The sequence below is a fragment of the Brachyhypopomus gauderio genome, chromosome 5, assembly GCF_052324685.1.
Source record: "Brachyhypopomus gauderio isolate BG-103 chromosome 5, BGAUD_0.2, whole genome shotgun sequence".
NCBI classification, from domain to species: domain Eukaryota; kingdom Metazoa; phylum Chordata; class Actinopteri; order Gymnotiformes; family Hypopomidae; genus Brachyhypopomus; species Brachyhypopomus gauderio.
Window position 1 is genome coordinate 26,189,380 of NC_135215.1, and position 20,172 is coordinate 26,209,551.

The window sequence follows — 20,172 nt, forward strand, 5'->3', positions numbered from 1 at the left end:
GGATTTTCACGCACAACCATCTCTAGGGGTTTACAGAGAATGGTATGAAAAAGAGAAAATATCCAGTGAGAGGCAGTTCTGTGGACGCGAATGCCTTGTTGGTGCCAGAGGTCAGAGGAGAATGGCCAGACTGGTTCGAGCTGATAGAACAGCAACAATAACTCAAACAATAACTCAATTAACAACTGAGGCATGCAGAGAAGCATCTCCTGAACGTACAACACGTTGAACTTTGAGGCAGATGGGCTACAGCAGCAGAAGACCACACCAGGTGCCACTCCTGTTAGCTAAGAACAGGAAACTGAGGCTACATTTCACACTGGCTCACCAAAATTGGACAATGAAAGATTGGAAAAACATTGCCTGGTCATATGAATCTCGATTTCAGCTGTGACATTCGAATAGAATTGTCAGAATTTGGCATCAACAACATGAAATCATGGATCCATCCTGCCTTATATAAACGTTTCAGGCTGGTGGTGGTGGTGGTGCAATGGTGTGGAGAATATTTTCCTGGCACACTTTGGGTCCATTAGTACCAATTGAGCATCGTGTCCACACCACAGCCTACCTGAATATTGTTGCTGACAATGTCCATTCCTTTATGACCACAGTGTACCATCTTCAGACTCTCTGAGGAATGTTTCCAGTACATTGTTGAATCTATGCTACGAATGATTAAGGCAGTTCTGAAGCCAAAATGGGATCCAACCCAAAACTAGCAAGGTGGCCGTTGTGTGTGTGTGTGTGTGTATGCATGCGTGTGTATTATATATATATATATATATATATATATATATTATTATATATATATATATATATATATATATACAGTTGTGATCAAATTTATTCAACCCCCACTGAAATAAAGTGTTTTGGCCAGTTTGACATTGATTTTGATCATTTCAGTCATCTTATTTACAATTATATCAAAGAGGCACTTATAAATTAGACAAACATAACATAATATTTATGATGGAATAACCACAAATGTCTTTACTGTGCTCACATCATTATCAGTTTTATTCAACCCCCTAGTGACATTATTTTTTAGTACTTAGTACAACATCCTTTTCAGTTATGACAGCTTTCAAGCGTGAAGCATAGCTTGACAGAAGTGTCTTGCAGCGACCTATGGGTATCTTAGCCCATTCTTCATGGGCAAAAGCCTCCAGTTCAGTCACATTCTTAGGCTTGCGCACTGCAACTGCCTTCTTTAGGTCCCACCAGAGGTTCTCAATTGGATTTAAGTCTGGTGATTGCGATGGCCACTCTAGAATGTTCCAGCCTTTCATGTTTAACCATGCTCTAGTGGACTTGGATGTGTGCTTCGGATCATTGTCCTGTTGGAAGGTCCAACGTCTCCCAAGCCGCAGGTTTGTGACTGACTCTATCACTATTTTCCTCCAAGATCTCCTGGTACTGAAGGGAATTCATGGTACCACTGCACACGTTGAAGCTTTCCCTGTACCATTAGAAGCAAAAACAGCCCCAAAGCATAATTGACCCCCCCCGCCATGCTTCACAGTAGGCAAGGTGTTCTTTTGTTCATCAAGCCTGGTTCTTCCTTCTCCAAACATAGCGCTGGTCCATTGTCCCCAAACAGTTCTAATTTAGTTTCCAAAACCTGTTCCAAAACCTTTGTGGCTTGTCCACATGACTTTTGGCATACTGCAGTCGACTTTTCTTGTTCTTTGGAGTCAGCAAGGGGGTGCGTCTGGGCATTCTGGCATGGAGGTCTTCGTTATGCAGTGTGCGCCTTATTGTCTGAGCTGAAACTTCAGTGCCCACATCTGACAGGTCTTTTTTCAGTTCCTTAGCAGTCACGCGGGGATTTTTCTCCACATTACGCTTCAGGTAGCGCACAGCAGTCGCGGTCAGGATCTTCTCTTTCTGCCACGACCAGGTAACGTTTTCCACTGTGCCCTTAAACTTGAACTTGCGAATGATACTTCCGATAGTGTCTCTTGGAATATTTAACAACTTCGCAATCTTTTTATATCCATTGCCATTCTTGTGAAGAGCAATAACCTCTTCTCTTGTCTTCTGGGACCATTCTCTTGCCTTCACCATGCTTGGAAACACACCAGTAGATGTCTAGAAGGAGCTGAGTATCACAGTCCTTTTAAATCTGCCTAATTGGTGCTTATCATGCTTGACTGCTGCTCGTTGACATCCACAGATGTTTTCAATACCTGATGGAAAACACTGGAATGAACCTCTGTTCTTAGGAGTGGTAGTCGTAAAGGGGTTGAATAATTGTGTCAATGAAGAAATCACAAAAAGGCCATTTAATACTTTATGACAAAAAAAAATTGATGCTATCTTAGTTGCATTTAGTTCCTTTAACAAGTCCTTGTAAGATTTCATTATGAACACAATTACAAATATGCACTGAATTTCATAAAACCCTTCGCAGCATTGGGGGTTGAATAAATTTGATCACAACTGTATGTATATATATATATATATATATATATATATATATATATATATATATATATATATTAGTGGTGGGACTTTAACGCGTTAATTTCGATTAATTAATTACAGGAAAATTAACGCACTAAAAAAATTAACGCATTTTAACGCATTTAACGGACGAGACACTTTTGCACCGTGGAATGGTTTCTCAGTGCACGAGTTCCGGGCATACAGATTATGGACACACAATAAGATGAGCATGATGGAGATGACTGAAGAGGCTACGCTGGTGGATGGGAAATTTAAATATAAGAAACTTTCAGATGGAAGTACAAACAAAAATAGTGTTATTTACACTTTATGTAGGAAGGAGTTCGCTTATCACAGGAGCACTTCCACCCTTCGTTACCACCTCAACGCAAAACATGTTGCGGCTAAAGCTGGGCGTACACTGTGCGATATTTTAAATCGTGTACTCAGCTCCAGCTCAAACTGTACGACTAAATCGCAGGGAGAGTCGGCTCGTGGAGCTGCTTCAACAGTGCGATACTCTCACGAGGAGCGATTTGAATTTCAAACATGTTTGATGTTCTTGCGACGCTGCGATTTCTGATCGGGAGTTGGTCGTGAGGTGTGAATCGTTCCTCGTTTACCTGTGTAAACTATACGATGCACGACACGCGATTGAGCCGAAACGAGTGAAAAATCGGCTGAAAATGGGCCAAAAATCGCACAGTGTACACCCAGCTTAACGCGCAGGTCAGTAATGATAACTTAGCTGCTAAATGTATTCCTAGTACGATAGGGTGACCAAACGTACGTAATTCACATCCTGTGAGGAAACGTCCTGGTTTTTAAATGACCTTCATTGGACCATTAAGACTGGATTAAACTTTCGCGAATGGCCGTAGCGCGCGACTCTGCACGCGTTTATACATGATGCGTCACATGATTTGTGTTGTCCGCTCTCTGTGGTCGAAGATAAATGCTTACAAGAAGCGCTGCGAATTGCGTCAACTGATGCAAGTTACGAACTACCGTCCAGGGGTGAGTTTCCCAAAACGTTCTTAGCGCCAAGTACTTCTTAACCTCGTACGTAAGAACGAGGTGACGAAGTACTTGGCACTAAGAACGTTTTGGGAAACTCACCCCAGAAAGACAATGTCGAAGAAAATCCAGCAGCTGTATGATGAGGAAAGAATTAAAACAGGTTATTGTGAAGAGTGCCACAAATGTGGCTCTGACTGGGGATCACTGGACCTCTGTTAGCAACAAGAATGATCTTGGTGTGACAGCTCATATTATAGATGATGAATCTATAGATCAGGGGTAATCAATTAAATCTTTCCGCGGTCCATTTTTGGCAGATAGCTCAGACCTTAGGTCCGGGTCCGCGGTGGCGAACGAAAGTTGTTGGGGGGGGGGGGGGGGGGGGGTTGAGGGTGGCGAACGAAAGTTGTTGAGCGGGGGGGGCGAACGTAACACTCAAATGGGTGGTGAACGTAACACTCGTCTAAAAATAAATTCTCCGGTTTAAAATATAGTCTCCCGTTAAAAATTTTTTGGCATTTGGGTCCGTATCCAGTTAATCAGGAATGTGATTGGGTCCGGACAGGACGGCGTTCGGGTCCGGATCCGGACCGCGGTCCGCCATTTGGTGATACCTGCTATAGATGATGAAGATCCAGTCATTTGCTTTGAGCATGCAGAAGACCACTTCTAGGCACTATGAAGATGCCTATGGCAGAGGCCTGGGAAATTAAAGAAAGTCTACCATCTAAAATGGTATTAAAAAACATCTTCTGATTTACTTCAATTCTTCCAATATCCTGAGCAAAACTCCCTAAATTAAACAACATTTTTGGTCAGAATTTCCAATGTTCTGAACTGTTTTCTGCACACTACACATATATTGGTCTTCGTAGTAGACTGGTGGAAAAATAAACAAGATGTTGAAGTTTATGATTATGTTCATTGATTCATTCATCATTCAAACTTAAATTAATATTTCTCATGTTAAATACTGAAATGCGATTAAAATGCGATTAATTTCGATTAATTACAAAGCTTCCGATTAATTCGATTAATTTTTTTAATCGCGTCCCACCCCTTATATATATATATATATATATATATATATATATATATATAATATATATATATATATATATATATATATATATATTAGTGGTGGGACTTTAACGCGTTAATTTCGATTAATTAATTACAGGAAAATTAACGCACTAAAAAAATTAACGCATTTAACGCATGAGACACTTTTGCACCGTGAATGTTTCTCAGTGCACGAGTTCCAGACATACAGATTATATGGACGCACAATAAGATGAGCATGATGGAGATGAGTGAAGACGCTACGCTGGTGGATGGGAAATATAAATATAAGAAACGTCCAGATGGAAGTAAAAATAAATATAGTGTTATTTGCATTTTATGTAGGAAGGAGTTCGCTTATCACACGAGCACTTCCACCCTTCGTTACCGCCTCAACGCAAAACATGTTGGTACTAATGCGCAGGTCAGTAATGATCACTTAGCTGATAAATGTATTCCTAGTACGATAGGGTGAACAAACGTCCGTATTTCACATCCTGTCCCGGGGTTTTTTTAAGTGAGGAAATGTCCTGGTTTTTAAATTACCTTCATTGGACCATTAAGACTGATTAAACCTAATCAAGACTGGATTAAACTTTCGCTAGTGACGCGCGCGACTCCGCACACCTCGCACGAGCGGCAGAGGCGTTTATACTGTAACGTTGGTTAAATACCTTTATCTCTTTTATTTAAACATTAATACAAGCGAACTCACTCAAGAAAAATAACCGAATCCTCTCTCTCTCTCACTCTCGCTCCTCGCGCACTTTTCCACGCACACACAACTTAACTTAAAGAAACAGTAACCCAATAATCCCTTAAGGATCATTACAATACTTTACGCATCACATTATTTGGTTATTGTGAAGAGTGCCCTAAATATGGCTCTGACTGGGGATCACTGGACCTCTGTTAGCAACAAGAATTATCTTGGTGTGACAGCTCATATTATAGATGATGAATGAAAGATCCAGTCATTTGCTTTGAGCATGCAGAAGATCACTAGGCACTACTATGGAGATGCCAGTGTAAGAGGCCTGGGAAATTAAAGAAAAAGTCTACCATCTAAAATGGTATTAAAAAACATCTGATTTACTTCACTTCTTCTTATTCTTCCAATATCATGAGCAAAGCTCCCAAAATTAAACATTTTTGGTCAGAATTTCCAGTGTTCTGAAAACTGTTTGCTTTGTTTTCTGCACTCATCTATTGGTCTGTGTAGTAGACTGGTGGAAAAATAAACAAGATGTTGAAGTTTATGCTTATGTTCATTGATTCATTCATCATTCAAACTTAAATTAATATTTCTCACGTTAAATATTGAAATGCAATTAAAATGTGATTAATTTCGATTAATTAATTACAACGCTTGTAATTAATTCGATTAATTTTTTTGATCGCGTCCCACCTCTAATATATATATATATATATATATATATATATATATATATATATATATATATATATATATATATAATAAACGTGCACACACACACACATATATATATATATATATATATATATATATATATATATATATATATATATATATATATATATATATATATACATGTATGTGTGTTTTGTTATTGATATGGTGAACACATGCCCTTATATGAATACTAGATTGGTTGAAGCCCAATAATGGAACCGTGGCTAATGATGGAATACAAAAGTGCGAGAAAAGAAATCAACTGCTCATGACCATGAGGTGCTGAGAAGATTGGAAAAGCTGAATAAACACCCTGAAAATGGCTATCTTACCTGGGAAGACACCTCGCGTTTGGTCTATAAATCTCGGACTTCAGACAGTCATTGATCGCAAAGGATGTATAACCAGGTACTAAACATTATAATGGTCCCCTAAAATGGGGAGTTAATTAAAGCTACAGATGAGTTCCTACAGTTTGTTCAGCAGATGGCCCATATATTATCTGTGCAAAGTTTAAGTCTAAACTCAAGTGTTCACCAAAAAAAAAATAATGTCTGAGCTTGGCTGTGAAGCCAGCGTCATGCTCCGCCTTCAGCACTTCTGAGTGGGAATGTCGTCAGGAACGTGAGTCCTGATGAGTGGGAGAACCTCTCTCGTCCGCAGCTGTCTCCCATGACACTATCTAGTACTCATCCTCAACTTAATTGCCATGTGTGATTTTGGATCTGTCACAACTCACTCTGTCAAATGTGGCCAAAAATATTCCAGATCTCCAAAGCATGCTCTTGGCCAGCAAGCCAACGGAAGGAGGGAAAAAAAGCTGCTTTTGAAGTTAATTAGGACATATAGAAGCAAGATAGCAATTAATCCAATATCTTCTCCTGGGTCATTTGGCAGATGGGTAAGGAGCGGTCCCAAAGACTCGGGTATTAGAATTAACAAGCTCAATTTTGTCTAATTAACAAATCTGATCTTCCCTCCCCCCTACTCATGTCACGCTATGAGTCTACTCAGGAAGAGACTGCAGGCTATGGCAGGCAAGATGGCGGCTGCTCCTGTGCTGGGAAGGAGGGATATTTAAAGAGTTCTTTGAGTAGCTGTGGTTTTAGATGCAATCATTTAATCACAATGTCCTGGGGGTTCTTTGCAAGGACCAAGCCAATACTGAAGTGCTATAGTGCTACAGCCATGGGGATGTCTGCCCTGATGGTCATTTAGCTGCTGTTAGACAGCTCCCCTGCACTCCAACACAGAGAGCTTTTGTTTAGTGTACCTTAAATCCCCATTTCAATAAAGAAATGTGAGAAGACAATTGATTTTTAAGGCTCTACTAAAGCATATGCAGAAGTATGATCCAGTGCGAAAGCATGCCTCTGCCTTTTGGGTTTGAGTTAATCGGACCTTTCTTGTACACCGTCACGGTTCTCACCATTCTCCATGCTGCTCCTCACTGCTTTTAGGTTGGCATCTTTGAGCTCTCCATGTACTCTAGTGTCTACTTTAGTGTGTGTGGTTCATACTGGCTGTCTGAGTATGTAGCACATGTCTAAGTGGGCCATTCATGATCCACGTGCGCCCTTGGTGCACAAAGTCAAAAATCACTCTCTGGCCCAGCCGATGAATTCAGCTTGTTATGATGAAGGGGTCCACATAGGTATCAACTGTACAGGAGGAAGAGTGTCACGCCCCCTCAGCTCTCTCACTTGTGTTGTCTCTCTTTCCTGGCTTCGCCCCAATCTTTCCTTAGATCAAATAAATGTTTAAGACAGGCATGCAATCCCCATTCCAGGCAGTGGTGAAAGATGAAGAATCCTACATTCTAATCAGGGGCTCAGCTCCACAAAGTTTGTGACATGTGTCGTTTACTCTGATCTTAATGGCCTCGGTACCGTCTCCGCTTGGGCTTGGCAATCCATCAGCACAGGCTTGTGTCTCGGTGGGCCCCAAACTGTCCTCTCCAGGGCGGGCACGCGGCGGCTCCGTCTCCCCTCCCCAGCCGGCCTGCCTAGAGCAGGAGGAGCTCACGGGGCAGAGAGAGTATCCGCGTGTGAAATCACAGCGCACCTCCTCGACAGCACGCCTCCTTTCCAGGAACACCCTGATTACATCTACATGAGAGCACGCCAGCGCCTCTCCCACCTGCAGGAAATGAGAGCGTTTTGATGCCAGCGATCACACATTAGCCCCATCTAGAGATCACCGACTGGGCTGCCTCATCCAGCATCGTTTCGTGCTACGGCAACCTCATTGCTAAAAATAAACGCTGGCGTAAATGAAAAACGAGGCCGGAAAGATGGCTGGTTGTAAACAATTCGAAACAACTGCAGCTACCACAAAGCACAGTGCACACCTGCAGGGCATCTCCGCATGCCACCCTGAAGGCTGGAGATGCCAACACACTTTGGTTTTAGAAAAAGTGTAGGAAGCCCATTGCCCCAGAATTTTCATAACTAATTATTGTAAGTGTAATCATTAGAGTGGAGCTTATTATGTATTGCCCAGCTCAGCTAATTGAGTAAATGTTCACAATGGGTGCCTAGCACAGTTTGCTATGTTTAGTGCCAAACACAGACTTCATGGTTGCGCTTTGTGCTTACAAAAGACGTCAATTAACTAATTACAGAAAAGCCTATGGATTTTGGTTTATAATAATACCAAGTATGAAAACCTTTTCTATTCCTTTGGATAAGATATTCCTTTCAAAAAAATCCCTTCAAAGTCATAAATCAAATTCAGGAGCACTGTTTACAGTGCTTTAACCTTACCTACGTAGTGATGATTGTGGTATGCAAGGTTGGCAATATAATACAAATGGTCATTTTATATTTAATCCTTTAATGAACACACATTTATAATATGACAGGAAGAGGAGTGTACATTTGTAGTGGATTGTACATGGTCATTTATCAATAATTGGCCATTACTTGAACCACCTCAGGTATGCAAGATATGGTAGGCCCTGCATGAAATGTGGTTATGTAATATGAGGTGCATTTGAAGAAATTTGAATTTCTGTATCAAAAAGAAAAAAACTATGCACAAAAATGATTTATGATAAAATGGATTTCTTTTACTTCATAAATAGAAATATTTACATCTGGACTGTAAAATAAAGTGCTGTCCAATTCACAAATGAATGTAGTGTAGCCTACTGAACACAGCATTTTTTCATCTATTGCTCATTAGATTCCCATTACTTTTTATAATGTATCACTCATTAGATTCCCATTTTTATAGAGACCGCAGGGACTATGTCCTAATGCCTTTTCTCTCAGGATGAAAGGTATATTCTCCAGAGCACACATGTTCTCCAGAGCACACATGCTCTCCAGACTACACATGTTCTCCAGAGCACACATGCTATCCAGACTACACATGTTCTCCAGAGTGCACATGTTCCCAAGACTACTCATGGACTACACGTTCTTCAGACTACATATGTTCTTGACTACACATGTTCTCAAGAGCATACATGTTCCCAAGATTACTCATGGACTACAGATGTTCTCGACTACACATGCTCTCCAGAGCACACATGTTCTCAAGACTACTCATGGACTACACATGTTCTTCAGACTACACATGTTCTCAAGAGCACGCATGCTCTCCAGACTGCACATGGACTACACATGTTCTCCGGACTACACGTGTTCTCCAAACTACACATGCTCTCAAGACTACAAATGTTCTCCAGTCTGTCCACGAACACCTTTCTCTCATCAGTTACTTGGCAAACATTCAGTCTGCTGAGTAATAAATTATTTTTTATCCTATTATGTTAATAAAGGGTGCACTTCATATAAGAATATCAATATTAAGTCAGGCTCATCCCCACTGTGCTGTGCCTTCCGAGGCAGCTTTGTGTCAGCGACTGTCTAAATCACATCAATATACATTTGTAATTTTGCCCATCTGGTTTCCGGACTAAGAACGGTAGAAGATACTGAGATCACAGCATGCTACAATCAATCACGTGCGTTTGGGCGCGTAAGGGAAAGTGAGACATCGACGTATTTTAATGATGGGGTTGTAATGACAGCTCAATTAGCATGAGGGATGTACTCAAGGCTCCCTTCCAAAGAACGTTCCAGCTAAACAAGTCCCATGGTGCATGAACTACAGCATGCTACTTCAGAAAGATGAATTGTATTGTCTGAAATAATATTCACATGATATGTTCACACCATGATTTAAATGACCGTGAATGTGGTTTCAAGATATATTTTTGCAAAGCTATAAAAAGGGGAGATAAAACGCTGCTCCCTCTACCCACCACACCCCAAAATAAAAGCCTTGAAGATACTGGAATGTAGAAGACGTGGAATACAGGGAACCTGCTTGAACATGACGGCACTGAATGCATGTCATCACTGTCTTGTCCTCTTAAAGATATTTATGATCCCTGCAATTAGCACTCTCACGTCAAAGCAGCTCGACATAAATAGGATCCACACAAATCGAACTGAATATATTCTTTCAGATGGACGATTTTCTCTCATGAGAGCTTTTTAATCTCCAGAGGTCTATTCTTTAGTCAGTCCATTAACTCTCCAGGACTTTGGAAAGAATGCCTAAGTGATTTCCAATTGATGCTGATGTAATGGTATAAGCACATTTTGATGGGTTAAGTGTAAAACTAAACCAAAGCTGTTAGGACATTTTAGGTTTGCATGGGTTTTGAGCAAATATAAAATCGCGAACTAAACAAATCTAGCACATGAAGAAAATCTCCTTTACCAACAAAAATTAAATAAAGAAAAAGAAAGTTTTGAATCCCTAATCCATCAACAGTAACGGTAATCCACCATGCATAAAAGCATAGATTATATTTGCAGACGAAATGAGTGGGGAGTGTAGCGTTGTGTAATTGCAGCCATTAGATCAACGATTTTTCGCAGATAAATGTGAAATTATGCAGCAGCACTGCTAATGCAGTCGAATGGGCTTGGGCAGTGAGAGCGGCTCGAGGTTAATCCACCCCAATGGGTCACCTTCAACGCACGCTTCTGCCCTCGGGGGACTTCAGGGGACCTGAGTAGGCATTAGTCCTGAACACTAGCTCAGTGTTTACACCACTGCAGAGAGGGCTGTCTGTCACAGCTAGAGGTACAGGAACAAGAGAGTAAACTAGTTGGGCGGCTCAATAAGAGTCGAACCACACAGTTTGCCAGTAATGAGTGAATGGAGGGAAAAAAAGGCTTCTGCAGCCTGGATGAAAGGCCATTAGGCTGCTCACTCTGAGGTGAATTTGATGAGGTTTGGCTCGATAATGCATTCCTGTGCATTCTCTCTCTCTCTCTCTCTCTCTCTCTCTCTCTCTCTCTCTCTCTCTCGCTCTCTATTTCATTTTTTTTCTTTCCTCTAGGTCAAGCATGGCTTTATAAATGTTATGTTATTGTCAGGAGCATTCCAGCACCTAAAATCAGTGGAATTAATCTCTGACTAAAATATCGACGGTACACAAAACCTATCAAGCAAACCCGAAACAAATCAAGTTATAAGGAAGGGCAGTATGAATGGGGGAAGCAGAGCACTGATAAGCCCAATCAATCAGACAGTCCCAGACCCAGAGTAAAGGTGGTTTGCAGAGTTAGGGAGAAGGGCAAAGGACGCTAACAGCTCAATGCGTAGCTCACATACCACTCTTGATGCTATTGCTATTCTCACCAGAAATAGCAGGGCTGATTTTGATTAGTTACATAGAAAATACATCTGTCTCCACTGGTCTCCACTCTGTGTCTCTTTAGACCCTCTTTCACTGGTCTAAATGTTCTGCATCTGATCTATCGATATTACAGTCCAAACATCAACACTGATTGGAGTAACATGATTGATATGTGATTAAGGTCAATGCAACCCAACTGATGAGCATGCACGCAACGTGAAACCCGCTGATGATATTCTGAACAATCCATTTATGGGTGCAGATAGTGTCACACACAAACCCAATTGTACATTACAGCATTACTCATGAGGACCTTATGCTTTTCCGATATATAAAGCATCAGTATTTTATGTGTGTACAGTTATGAAGATAAATGACATGACACCTGAACCCCTATAAGAGGTTCACACTTTATTTATTTGCATTGACAGGGAAAATAAAAACATACAGCCCTGTAGATGTTGTGGTAAACACTGGGCCCTTTCAGGCACCCCCCCCCCCCCCCCCCCCCCACCTCCATCCACGGGAGGATTCCGTCTGCAGCACTCACGTGGAGAAACCACAGAAAAGAGGATGGGGCTGTAAGCTAAGAATAGCCCCAGCCCTCTTTGTCTAGGGAGAGGAGGGGAGTATTGCTCTTGGGCTGACCTAGATACAGCCCAACACACCAGCCCTCTGCAGTGTAGGGTCAGGCCCTACGCAGAGTGTCAATAAAAGCTCCCTGATTGAGAGGGGGAAATGGCTCTCCCCATGTACACAGTCCTCCCCCCCCCCACCCCCCTGAAGAGATTAAAGGGAGGAATAACAATATTGGAATGAATATTTAAAGGAGAAAGATGGAGACTGGGCTAGGAACAAGCTTTTGGAAATATTACACAAACTGTCGACTTGCAAAAAACGAACATGAAAAGGAATGGGGGGGGGGGGGGTCTTTAATAGACAAAGCATCTGCTACGGGAGCTTTGTATTCACTCTCTAAATCCTGTCCACACTGACTGCAATATCGGCTTATAGTAGCTGTAGGCCATGCTGGGGAAACACAAGTAACATGAGAGGTTAGCCGAGATGCTTCTAGGGCAGGTGTAGGAGGGGCTTGTGTGGATAGAGTCTTGGTGGATGGGGTCTGGATGTTGAGGTCTCTCAGCTCTATGCTGCTGATTCAGGCTCTGCTTACTGAGTTTGTCCCTGGCTGTCGCAGGGTCAGGGGACGTGGAAACGCTGACCTGCTGACACAGGGCTTTCCTGCATGGGCTAATGGCCATCAGCTGTTTCTACAGATATGAGAGTGCAGACTTACTGAGGAAAAGATACCGATGGAGGCCAATTAACCTGATGCTATGTGACACAGATCACACACACACACACACACACACACACTGCCATTTCACTTAAACACATGCACGCACGCACACACTGGAGCAACCACAGGAGTAACCACACACACTTGCAGGACACACCCAAATGAGATGCCTTTGTCAGTCACCAGATATAGCAGGGCTGACTTCTGACTTTGCCCATGAACTAAAACTGTCTGGACAACTTACTTCTCTCAAGAGCTCATCTAAAATTTCCATGTTATGCAAAATGAACACCGTATTATTTCAGTTTAGAGGGAAATTCTAATTTTGGGGGATCTACTCTAGAATCATGCAGAAGCGTGAGACGAATCTCTACACATTCACATATTTTAGATTCTGCACAGGTTGCCTCACTTTGCCATTCCTGTCTCATCCTCATTTATCTCTGAAGGTACGAGAGGTTAGGCTATTTCCAGACGTTGGCGTTACAGTTACTACCCCCTGAGCCTTTTTCCACCACAGGTGCCCAGGCACTGCAGCACAGTGTAACGAGATTCTACACATGAACTCCCAAACCTAATATGACTTGATGTGTAAGTAATCTGGGTTCATGGCCATGAGGGCATGCCTGGGCTCCTCCAGAATCCATAACCAGACCTCAGAATCACATGGCAGCAACTCTATGCATTCAGGCATGTAGATATGGCCAAGATGATCTGCTGCAGTTCAAACTGAGCATCAGAATGGGGAAGAAAAGTGATTTAAGTGACGTGGCATGGTTGTTGGATCCCAGACGGGCTGGTCTGAATATTTCAGGGGCTATTTTCCTGGCACACTTTCCTGGCACATTAGTACCAATTGAGCATTGTGTCAACACCACAGCCTACCTGAGTATTGTTGCTGACCATGTCCATCCCTTTATGACCACAGTGTCTTCTGATGGCTACTTCCAGCAGGATACTGCACCACTGCTTTCTTGAACACAACAATGAGTTCACTGTATTTGAATGGCCTCCACAGTCACCAGATCTCAGTCTAATAGAGCACCTTTTGAATGTGATGGAACCAGAGATTCACATCATGGATGAGCAGCTGACAAATCTGCAGCAATTGCGTGAAGCTATTATGTAAATATGGACCAGATTCTCTGAGGAATGTTTCCAGTACCTTGCTGAATCTATGCCATGAAGGATTAAGGCAGTTCTCAAGGTAAAAGGGGGTCCAACCTGATATTAGCAAGGTGTACCTAATAAAGTGGCTGGCGAGTGTGTGTGTGTGTGTGTGTATATATATATATATATATATATATATATATATATATATATATATATATATATACATACACACACACACACACACATATATATATATATATATATATATATATATATATATATATATATATATATATATATATATATATAGTGTGTGTGTGTGTGGGGACAGAGAGAGTGTGAACATATGAGTGCTTAACATGTGTCAAATACACAACAGGCAGTTTGTGGCTGAAATACATTTAACACCAACATCACATTCCTCCAACCCCCATGTCCTGTTCTAAATCGGTGACTGAAACAAGGTCTTTTTGCTCAGGAAACAAGAGCCAGGCTCTGTGGGAGTTTCTACAGAGAGATTCTTTTCGGCCCATTGCTTAAACGAGACATGCCAAGCTGGAGGGCTTGCTGGGGCTTTTTCCACCATGTACTACAGATGCCATTACCACTCAGGAGGCAGGAGAGAGGGGGAGGAGGAGGAGGAGGGGCTTCCTCAGGCTCAGATGTGCAGGCTCCACCCCCTTTTGCATGTCAGGTTTTCATTTTTTGTGCTGACCAGACACTATTTCTATTATGACATCATAGTGATACTGAGATAATGCTTATTAATGTTTCATTTACTGCACACTGAGTCATTCGATTTAGTAAACCTGAAATGGCTCATAATGACACCACTCTTGAAGAATAGTTTACAGTTTGAATGAATGTTTCTGCTGAGGTCTATTGTGTCAGTATTTCCTTGAAATTTTACTTGCAGTTGTTCATCATTCATTGCTTTAGTTTATGGTTGTCATGACCTTATTGTTGAAGAAACACATTGTGCAAATGTCAGTAAAAAAACTCCAACTGTATGAATGATAGAACTATCAGAATTGTAAAGGCATGCTTTAGATGACAGAATAATTCATAATGATAAGAATTATTGTAATAAGCCTTTTTTATCGTTGCCCATTAGAAACACACAGGAGCAGATGGGGAAAGGTTTATTAAAAGCACAGCCTGTGACTTCCAGACTAACAAAGTGCACACCTTGTGACTTCATTGTGATGTAAAGCTTAAAGACACGAAATACATTGAAATTCATAGATGCTCTAAATGGAAGGATTAGCACTTAGCAGGCAGACTGCACAAGACTGGAATTAAAGCACTTTATTTAAATGATCATTTGCTTGAAAATGATGGAACTAAAAACCTTTATATGATAGCTTTATGTGATGTAAAATTTTGTGGTGCCTTTGAGGTCTCTATAATTGCCTTCTTCAGCAAATGTAATAAAGTGCAAGAAACAAAGTCACAAATTACTTCAGTGTAAATTTACATATTTATACCACTTTTGCCCATACACATACATAATCACTCCAAACAACTAGTTTATGACTTTGAATGATAACCTAATCCTTAAGTCTACTTCTTAAAATTTATACTTCACGTTTTCGTATTATTCAGATTAGAAACGGGCAGAACAAAGAAAGGCAGGATCCCAGCACATGCGCACCAGCCCCTGCACCAGACCTCACAGCCCGCTCGCCCGGACACCCACCAGACCTCACAGCCCGCTCGCCCGGACACCCACCAGACCTCACAGCCCGCTCGCCCGGACACCCACCAGACCTCACAGCCCGCTCGCCCGGACACCCACCAGACCTCACAGCCCGCTCGCCCGGACACCCACCAGACCTCACAGCCCGCTCGCCCGGACACCCACCAGATCTCACAGCCCGCTTGCCCGCTCGCCCGGACACCCACCAGACCTCACAGCCCGCTCGCCCGGACACCCACCAGACCTCACAGCCCGCTCGCCCGGACACCCACCAGACCTCACAGCCCGCTCGCCCGGACACCCACCAGTGCATCAGACTGCGGAGCCGTTTGAATTTCAATTCCCAGCGATATAAATCAAAGGATCTGCTGCCAATGCCTTTTCTCCAAGACATTATTAACCTCTTTGGCTTCACAGATAGCGATCACAGGCGTCCTGCGCGGTGGCCTGGAGCCCCTCCCAGCTTTGATGCCAGAGAGGAAGATGGCAAGAGAGGCCAGGGAGACAGGAGAGGAAGAGCGGGAGGAGAAGAGAGTGGAAGAGCGTGGGTCCAAACAACGGCGTGCTCATTTTAACACGCCCGCACCCTCATTTATAGCCAATCAGAGAGTGCACGGACAGTTCCTGTTAGGACACTGAGACCCAGCAACAGTGCTTCTGTAAAGCAAAGTTTATGAACACGTGTGTGTTGTTTTTTAAGATAGGCTGGCTGTCGAGGGCGATGCGTCTCCCGTATTTTATAGTGTGTATTTGCTGTGGCACCAGAAAACAAGGATGACACAGCTGCACTGACAAGGTGCAGTCAAGGTGTAGCTAAAACCAGTTTTGGACCAGTTTACCTGAAATGCAAAAGCCATGCTATAAAATGCCAAGCAGGGCTGACCATAAAACACACACCAATTCCAGTTTGTGCTTTTGTGAAATACAGTCTTGCTTTCCTGGACACAGACTAAAGTCTCAAACTGAATTGTGCTGCAAATGCTAAATCACCAAGGGGAAATTCTATTTATTTTGTCTTCCTTAGTAGACTTAATCGGGTTTTGGAAACCATCCCTCAGAGTCAGATTTAAAGACCCAACAGTGGTACGCGGGTGGTATTTGAAACACTTCGGAAGCACATCCCAGTCTACGGACATCTCCGACACCACCTCCCTGCGCTCCACCCGTGCCCTTCCCCTGTCCGCCACACCAGCCCCGCCCACCCCGCCCGCATGCAGAAGACCCGCAGCACTGTCCCACTTCTCCCTCGTCATGCCCGCGCATAAGCACCACCCATTTCAGCCAATTTGAGAGGTGACCGTCCCCGAGCAGTCTCCTGTCAAGAGCAAGCAAAGTGTTATCAATCAGAGCCCGAGTCCAGCTGCCTCGGTGGAATGGACACAGAGCGAGACGGAGAGGGACAGAGATGGAGGGGGATGGGGAAGACTTCGTCCTCCCGTCTGGCCAAACACGCTATCTGCTTTGGGCATGTAGCACATGCATTACATACAATGATTGCCATCTTATGAGCTTTAGTATGTGGGAGCAGAATTCCTACGGCCTCCGTGTTCACCTGGTCGGACTGGGCTGGTGCAGAACCCATATCAGAGGGTCATATGTGTTCATTTGTAAATAATTTTTGGGTTTTAATTTTTTTTTAAATTATTATTACTATTATTATTCTTTTCCAAGCATTTCTGTACCAGAGGGTATTGATGTCTATGAAGGATCTTATGCCAAAAGTGTTCGGAAAGATTTGCTCCTTGGTTGCTGAAGCTTAACCAAGCTAACATAAAAATCAAAGCTAACATATACATTTAATATCCATGTAGGACAAATAAAATGATTCCATGTAAGAGTACGGCACATACACAGACGTGTGAAAATGCTAGAGGCCCTAGCGCTGTTTTTTTGTTATTGTTGTTGTTGTTTAATCATTTTTTGTGGAAATGTCTCCCACAATGCAGAAACAAAATACATACTAGATATTTGTGAGCTATGTCTGCTATAACAATTGGGCACTAAACATTGCTAGCCCTGGTCTGAAGAAGTGAGCATGCCCTACAGAGTTGCACATAAAGACAGTGTTAACAAAGACTGAGCAGTGCCATCTTGGAAAGAGAATGAAATGTAAACATTCAAAAGGCTGAGCACTCCCGATCCTGCAGTGAATACTCTCTCATTACATATACAGAACCTTATTATATATAAGAGGGGAAATTGTGCTCATTAGGTTTCTGTTTTTATCATTTTTCACTTTTATAATTTTTTATCACTTTTGCCCCAAGAGCCTTAACACCACCTGCTTTTACACCTTACTGAGTGATGGCTGTGAAGACAGGCAGAATGACTCAGGCATTTTATTCATGCATAAAAAAAACACAGATGCGCACAACGACACAAAATTTACTATGTGGTGCACACAACTCCAGACGGTCTACATAATTCAACAGTCAAACAACACTATATCCAGACAGACATGGGCAGCTCACGACTTTGGGGTTTGTTGGACTTGAGTGTCCAGCTGCAGTGGACCTCGGGGGTTCCGGGCCCTGCCAGGATTTGCCTCAGCAAAGATGTCCAGTCCACAACTAGACAGCAGAAGTGCATTATAGATCTTTTTCTATTAGATATCATTTGATTCAGCGGTGGGTAAGATATGTAAAGTCTTTTTCATCTACTTGAGTGTTTACTGCCACATAAATTGCACTTCGCTTTTGAATTCTGATCATCAGTCTGAATATGCCGAACTGCAAACCTACACAGATACAGTATAATTTGCATGAGTGTTTGCTTTTTGCGAGATGATCAAGAGTCGTGCGCATTGCATCCAGACATGCTTTTACTCCACCATTAATTGTCCATCCTGTTCAGCTTGTGAACGTCTTTACAGTTGTAGACCAAACTCTGGTCTGTGACGTCTCACTCCCACCTCCTCTACATAGGTGGTCACTCTGAGATAAAGGTGGTCACATTGCAGTGCTCACTTTGGCACTGGCCCAGCACAAATTGTCAGATGTTATTCAGATCTGTGATTCCAGGTGTGATCTCCTGTGGCAGATGGCCTGTAGTGGGATGATAACAGTATGTGGTTACTTTTGATTCGTCAGTGGTAATATACTTTCTGGTAAAAATAGGACTGAAGGAAGACCAGGCCTAGGAGGCAGAGGGGATTTGGAGGAGACTTGGAGTAGAACTGAGCTGGCAGACTGAGTTAGGTCTCTATCTTTATCTCTGTCTTTCTCTCTCTCTTTTTGTTCACCTCTTGGGTAAAATTCAGGTATTATTTTCTATGTATGGTTTAACTTAATTACAAAGCTTAAATTCAAAGTTAACCAATTATGAAGTGTAACAGATTGTCTTGTGTTTTGCTAATAAATCTCATGTCACCTGGAACTTTGGTGAACCTCAGCTTCAGCTCAGGCAATATGGCATATAAATACCTAAGGAATTCACTAACTAGAGTAAAGAAATAGCTATAGTTTAATAAACTGCCAACACCAATAAAAAGTATACAACCTGCTGTGCATGGTTACTAGGTTAAACCAAAAATTAGACCAAACCTCTGGCAAAGCAGGTTGTTTTATCATTAAGCAACTTTATTAACTTGCCTGGCTATGCGGTAGAATTTTTTAGATCTCTTTCTAACACATTTATTAATTATAATTAGGAGTCAATTAAATGTATTACATTCAAACACATTAAACATTTATCTGCAGCTTTTTCTATCTCTGGCTGTAAGTGGGGTAAGCAGGTATGGGTACACGAACACACTAACACCAACTCCTTACACAGCATATGATCTCCCTGAATGACCTTGCAGATACTTATGAATGCTTCCAGGGAATCACAATGTGCTAGTGTTATTCTAAACACTGAGTATGTTCAATATGTTCATGTTCTCATGTATGTGCCAGTATATAATTGGCACCCATGCCTTTAACACTTTGGGCGCTCTTCCTTTGCCAAGACAACACTGATCTCTCTAATGTGTTTAGTAGAAATGAATCCACATATATCCAAAATGCCATAAATTGATGTATAGAGATTAATATTTGTCATAGTACATGCCATATATACAGAACCTCAAAAAATCATTGAAAAGTTTATGCAGAAGTACCCAATGACAGTGTAGAGAGGAATCATTATGACCCTTTGAAAGTGTGCAAGTGTATAGTGTCCTTCAATATTATTGGCACCTTTGGTGAGCAAAAAAAAAAAAGGCAATAACAAAACGTCTTTGTTCATATTGCACTGAAAATATGAAGGAATTTAACCTCTGTGAAGGTGGACACAGAATATTTCTACAGTGTGTGGTCACAGAGCTTATGGATAAGGACAAAGTGGCAAAGTCTGTATTTTTCTGGGCTGTGCTGCTGTGGCAATGTTTCCAGGTACTCTTTGGATTGAATCCAACTTATTACCACACAGACACATTGAGAAATGTA